Here is a 6,705-nt window from a genome sequence, read left to right as displayed (position 1 = left end):
TTTTTTTTTTTTTTTTTTGTTTGTTTGTTTTGGCCCCTCCCTTTGTTTGGAACTGTTGGAGATTATTTACGTAAGTAAAGAAAACCTTATGACTGCGGGCCAAGCGGAGCACTGAACAGAAAAAAAAAAAAAAAAAAGGCATCTAGACTGATGCTAGAATTTATAATTTCCAGAAAAACTGATGCTTCCACTGATGTTTAAAAAAAAAAAAAAAAAAACCAAAAACCAAAAAAAACCAACAGAGAAGAACTGATGTTTCCAAAATCAAAGGAACTTATTCTTAAAATCACACCCACACCTGCCTTCTGTTTCTCAGGTTTTATTTTATATTTATATATTTAACCTTCTCCGGTAACCGTGTCTTAGGGCCTAAAACCGCTGCTTGCTCGTCCTGTTGGTCGCTCAGTAAATCAAAACAAATCATTGTGCCCGAAAGCTGGGCCTCGCTGTGTAACCATGCGGTTGCCACAGGAGAAAAGAAGATGTAGGGGGTCGATTCAGTTCCAGATTGGGATAACTCCACCTGGGCGCCTCAGAATACCTCTCTGGGTTTCAGACTCAGCAGACAGATTTGGTGGAGCCTGCAGAGCTCTCCGTGCCTTCACCTTTCCATAAATGCTTGGATTTTATCAAGCGTGCAGTTCTGCCACCTCTTCGAAGGAGTTTCTAGCACCGCTGACACGGGGACCCTGTATTCAGTCACCGTTGCACGTTCCAGTTTCCATTGGCACTAAAATAACTTTTTTTTTTTTTTTTTTTTTTTTTTTTTTTTTTTTTTATGCACCCCGATCCCGGGTGAATCCCGTATGAATTCCACGGGGAATTCATAGCCAGTGACCTCCGTCTACTCCTCTCCCATATACCTAGTTTCATCTTTAAATATTTAATGGGAAAATGCATCTCTCGTTATATGGATTTCCTCTCTTATAGATAGGATTGGTTATGTTTTCTAGCTACAGAGCAACAAAAGGTGGTGATTCGATTAATTATACACAACAAATAATTCTGAAGCTGAAGAATTCTTCCCCACCACTAAATGAGATTTGCTCGGAGCTCAGGAATAATGACACTCCTGCAATCTTACCCGGCATCTTTCATCTTAAAAACAAAACAGAACTAATGCGCTTTAATATATGAGTGCCGCTCTCCTCGATAACACCTCGGAGGGTCTGTGAAATTGCAGCCCAAAGTGTAACTACAGCTTGTACGTCTGTGTATAATTTAGCTTTGTATAAAGGCCAGCCAAGCCGGCCGAGGTACACCTCTCAGGCTGCACACCACAGAACCATCACCCGAGCGTGTTTTCTAGGTTGGAGCCACCTTGCTTGACCAGGAACAGGGCTGAAGGACTCTGAGGGCTGCCGGGTCACCTGAAGTCGCCAAGGTGTGAGAAGAGCTGATGTAGCAGCATCACTAAGGCTGCTGGGTTGCTCCAGTAAATCAGCCCTGCCCTGCCCCATCCCATAAAACCCAGGCTCTGAGGAAGAGGCTTGTATCTTCTTTGTGTCTGAGTTGCTGCAAAGAGGTGAAGGACCTCAGTAAGAACCGAGAGGTTTGTAGTGGTGGGAAGGACGTAGTGATGTGTGCTCACCGGAGCAGCAGTTGTGTGTCCAAAGAGAGCCTGGAAGAGCACTTCTGTCCCGCGGTGACAAAGGGGGAGGAAGGGGTGTGGGGTTAGCTGGGCCTTCTTAAAATGCAAGTGTGGTAGAGATGCGCGCAGACCCGTTTCTTAGTAAGGTGGGTGCTCATGAGTCCGAGTTTTGGATTACTTAGAGTGGAATACCTTGGAAGTTCCACCCTTGCAAATATAATCCATTTTTAATACCTTAGTGCTTATGGTATGTGCTGATACTGCCGGAGTGAATACATATTCCTGTATCACCTCATGGCTCAAAGAGGTGTGGTGCTAATATCCAATTTAATAATCTATTAATTATAAAGCTATTCATTAAATCTTCTTTCTAGTCCATTACTTAATTAAACCTGCTAATCTCAGCAAGAAGAACCGGCAGCTGACTTTCAGTTCCTTCAAGGCTCTTAGACTGAAAGAGCGGCGATTTGGCGACACATCACCCTGTTAAATGAATTGATAGTTGAGTTTAGAGGCAGAGGAAGGCTCTTCTCACCAAAGGAAAAGGGAGAGCAGAGTTCTGCTATCCAGAATAAATACCTGAATTATGCTGCCGGGACGTCTTCTGCTGCAAATATCTGTATAGCACTGCTTCTTCCAACTCAAGATCAACAAGGCTAAAACTTCAGCTTGAGTAGAAAACTGCCACAAAGTCCACCGCGCTCCTACCTCACTCCCTGCAAATTTTAAGCAGTAAAAGCAGCCCTGCGTGAGCAACTTCTCTGGGAATCCCATGGAGGATTCGTTCTGCCCCTTCTCCTCACTCTGTCCTATGCCTTGGTCTCCCTGACCCCATCATAAATTTGGCTAGCGTGCCAAGTTGGAATTATAATGACAGGTTATAAGTAATAAGACTAATAATAATTAGGTGTGTCTTAAGTCTTAGATCCACCCTTATGGATAGACTGTCCTTAGACAGGTTAGGTGACTTTTGGGCATCAGTTATCCCATAATAAGATTGTAATTTTCTGTGCTATATGGGTGGAAAGAGAAAGAAGGTTTGCAAGAAGCAGTGAGGTGGTGTGGGATGTTATAACGACAATGAAATGTGGCATCCCTTTATAATGAGTGAAACAGCAGGGGAAGGTAGAGGAACAGCCTGGCTCCAACATGCAAGGTAATGTGAGTGGAAAGAATTGAAACAAGCAGGGTAAGAGAAACAGGTGAAATATGTTTGTGGGAGGTTGCTAAACAGCAGGCAAAGGAGGAAAGACCAAGAGCAAAGGCCGAACTGGCAGAAAGATTGTCAGAAATTACTAGAGGGTTGCTAGGCTGTTAATTCAAAAGTCTCGAGTTATGGCTTAGGCGGGGGAGTGGAGAATATTGAGGGTTCTTCGACAATGCGATGTGTCGATACGCGCTGAGCGAACCCACACGTGCTGCGCAGTGGGGATATTGCACCCAGATTTCTCCAAAAGGGATCAAGCTCTGAGTTCCCAGGCTGAAAGGCCGATAGGTCTTCCCTAAAAAAAACCTCAGCAAGTCTCTTGGAGGACAGACTACCATGTGCAAGCTGCTTCATTCTCAAGAAACAAGTTAGCAGTTTCCAGGCATGTAATTTATTTAATTATTTTTTTTAAATAAAATGAATAATTTGCAAGTCATCAGCAGCAGGTAAAAATCACTCCCTGGATCCCCTTGTGCAACTAGATTATTGTTAAATTCCTTGAAATGCTGGACTGAATGAGGTGTAGATAATGAGTCAAGACTGGGTCTTTTGGACTGGAGGCTCCTGAGAGCTGCCACCCCGCTGATAACCTCCTTACCAAACTTTTCACAACACTTTTTGCGTGAGCCAGGCGATCAACAAAACCTGTATCTCTACCCTTCTTCTCATCTTATCTAGGGCGTGACACCGAGACACCATTCACAAGCTCATCTTCCAAGATACAGTAATTACGTCTTCATGTTGGTTCAATAAAGTAGGGCACATGCTAATGGCTGCAAGATAAAACAAGCAGATTTATAGGAGTTCCCATCCTGTGAATGGGGAAGATTTAAATATGTGTACACCAAATATTTGAGGGGCTCGTATTAGAAAGTGCAGATTTACAGGGGGCACGGAGCATGTATGGGCTGCTCATCTCCCAGGCAGATGTCCAGGTGAGCCGGCGGAGCAGACAGCAGATCCCAGGGAAGGTGAAACCCCGAGGGGCTGGAGCAGACAGATGGGCAAAAACTCTCTTCTCAGAGGCTGGCAGCTTCCCAGGGAGACAGGGCAGGGTAAGCAGGCAAACTGGCAGCCATCCAGGATGCTTAACATATTTTTCATACGATGTTTTAACGTTGTCATAAAATTTTCCTGCAACCCTTTTTTTTTTTTTTTTTTTTTTTTCTCTCTTTGAACAACGCTCTGGGAAAACAACCGCATCCGGATGTCGCGTCGTGGCCTGCTTGCAGAATGAGGTTCATGGGCATCTGCCACCACAGGTGAGGACAAATTGTTAAACAGCAGCTCTCAAGACCCGCCAGCACAACAACGGGGAGTTAGAGTTTAGCCAGCTTTCACGTTTTAGGGACAAGTTTAGCTGTGAAATTTATTTTGCTTCCGGTAAACTGAGCTTTTAGCTTGTGAAGACTGGCAGAGCTGCCCAGTCATAACTGCAGCAATCTTCTTCTCGGGACCGAGAGGACACTGCTCGCACTTAAAATGTGTGGAATTCTTTAGAGGAATAAAAGCTTAGAATGTGAGGGTGAAGGAGGTGAGGAGAGGGGAGCGGGGAGTAGCTGCGAGGGTGGGGGGGTTGTTTCTTGAACTGAAATAAATTAAGGAAGATTGCTCAGGGTCTCATTCCTTTCCATCTACTTAGTGTTTTTCAGCTGACACATCGAGCCATGAACTGTCAGAACCACAAGCTGTACTTAACAGGGTGAGGAAGGAGTGAAAGCTGTGAGAGGAAAGTGAAAATGAAACAGTCTTGTGCAAAGGTGCGTGAACAGAGCTGAGGAGTGCAAGAGGGAGTTGATTATTTTCTCACTTCGCGGGTGAGCAAGACAGACAGATTTGCTTTTGATGTTTGCAGTCTAAGTTACACCAGTGGGCACCTGAAAATCAAGAACAGGAGAGAAAGAAAATGAGAAAACCACCGTGATAATGCAGAATAATTTTAATGGGAAGGGAAAGGACAGAACAAGACTGCTAGAATAAATAACAGCACAACGGGCACAGTTCCAGGTGCAGATTGTCCTCATATCCAGAAACAAACGACTTCTCTGTGCGTATGTGTAGATTTGTCAAAAGGAAAAGCGAATTTCCTGGTGACTAATTCTCCTAAATGCTAAGACCAGTCTATATTAGGTTGTGTCTCCACTGTCCACATTTGTGGTGTTCTTGAAACAGCTGCTGCCCTCACTTTTCTGGAAAGCAATGGAAAAAAGAGCAAATTGTTCCCGAAAATCAGACACTGTATGTTTCAAAGGTCAGGTTAAAGCAAATTAGGATAGGGCGCATTTTATTATTCTGACCACCTGCCTGAGAATGTACCTGAGGAAAAAAATAAAAATCGATGAACTCTAAGGTATAATTTAAAGAAGACGTAGGTAAGTCTGCTTTAGAGGGGCAGTAGGAGTGTACGAGGCCTTTGGGCTTGGTCACTGGCGTTGGTATCACTGTGTTACGCTTCTGGTATCTCTTTGTCCTCCTTTGTTGTATCTGTATCTTCAGTTTCTGGCTTCTCCTCTGGAGCAGCTTCCCTCTCGCTCTCAGATTGTCGGTAGCTTCCGTAGTTGGGTCTACTGCAAGGATGCATCCAATGGGAAGAAAACACGTAGGAGCACCGTGATGCAGACTGAGGGACGTATTTTGGGATGAATCTCTCTGCGGGTGGCTCTGAGCACAGGACATCTGCTCTTAAAGATGTCAGCGGGGCTGGGGCACCTCCCTCCAGAACTGCAGAGCTTCCCACTACCGTCTCCTGTGGGCACGTGCTGAGGATCGGTGCTGGGAATGTCACGACGACGGGAGGGGGGTAGATAATGACTCTGGAGGCGCCACAGGATACAACACAGGGGTCATTGCAGCTGGTAGCAAGAGGCTGAGGGCACTGCACATCGCATGAGTAGAAACATCGTCCTGCGTCCCGCTCCCCGCCGAAGGACATCTGGGAGGAACGGTGGCAAACCTGCAGCACATAAGGCAGAGCACAGGCATGTTTCTCAAAGCATTTGCGACTCACGCCCTGCCCTTGCACCCCCGGGGGAACTCCTGCTCTTCTGTCCTTGCAGGGAGGATGAGGATGTGCCAGAGCTGGGGATACGCTGTGGTGGGGAAGGTGCAAGCGGATAAAAGCGCGGCTCGGCTATTTTAGTTAGAGGGGCCGTGCCCACAACGCGGAGGTTGTAGCTGAGACAAAGTGAGCCGGCAATTCCTGGAACTGAAGCTCACAGGTTTGTCCCCTTGCTCACTTACCCCATCCTCATCACCCCGTCTCCGCTCTCCCAAAAAGGACCCTTAGGCCTCCGGGTTTAACCAACCTCCATCCCATTTTGCCACTTGCCATCCCTTGCCCCCAAGCTTTTTTTTCTTCTTGCCCCCATGTGCGTCTTTTCACTCCCAATTACAGATCCTGTCTGGGCAGCCACCGAGGACAACGGGAGAGGTACCACAGCTGGAGCCGGTGACTTCAACAGAGCCACAGCTGGTCCCTCAGGGCCACCAGTCATACAGGAATGGATATTTTTTATCCCTGTACTGAGGAATGTCCTTGCCTGGGATTATTTGTCTCGGTGATAGAGCATGCCCAGCCCTCGTTAGAGTAATTATACATAACAGGATTCCTGTGCCTCTGCTAAGATTGCACTGGGCACTCTATCAGTGTCCTGGGAGGTTTGTGCAGGCTCACAAATCTGTGTCAGGCAGATCTGGGAGGAAAAAAAATAAAAATTATCCCAGCCCTGCAAGCTGGAAACTGCTGTACAGGAGGTGGAAGGACCCGATTTCGGTGCCATTCTGCGTGCTAGCCCCTGAGCTCCTAGGAAAATCTTTTCTCCGGGTACTTCCAGACCATTTGTAGCAGAGCCAAGAACTTCATAGAGATTTTTTGGTGCCTACCTTTTTTTTTTTTTTTTTTTTTTTT

The 6,705-nt window shown here is 46.1% G+C and overlaps 2 protein-coding genes across 2 annotated transcripts in view; both read right to left on the bottom strand.

The window, feature by feature from the left end:
• The window catches only part of LOC113488699 (claw keratin-like), a 4,366-nt gene extending 2,038 nt beyond the window's left edge, over positions 1–2,328 (bottom strand). The window contains exon 1 of the mRNA XM_026863991.1: positions 2,171–2,328. The gene's annotated coding sequence lies outside the window, so the exon portion shown is untranslated. The remainder of the gene's footprint in view (positions 1–2,170) is intronic.
• Positions 2,329–5,928: 3,600 nt separating this feature from the next.
• The window catches only part of LOC113488703, an 11,393-nt gene continuing 10,616 nt past the window's right edge, over positions 5,929–6,705 (bottom strand). Inside the window, exon 3 of the transcript XR_003399965.1 lies at positions 5,929–6,619. The gene's annotated coding sequence lies outside the window, so the exon portion shown is untranslated. The remainder of the gene's footprint in view (positions 6,620–6,705) is intronic.

Source organism: Athene cunicularia (genome assembly GCF_003259725.1).
Source record: "Athene cunicularia isolate RWA chromosome 25 unlocalized genomic scaffold, athCun1 chr25_part1, whole genome shotgun sequence".
Classification (NCBI taxonomy): Eukaryota; Metazoa; Chordata; class Aves; order Strigiformes; family Strigidae; genus Athene; species Athene cunicularia.
The sequence above is the reverse complement of the archived record's forward strand: the minus strand, read 5'-3'. Positions and strand labels throughout refer to the sequence as shown.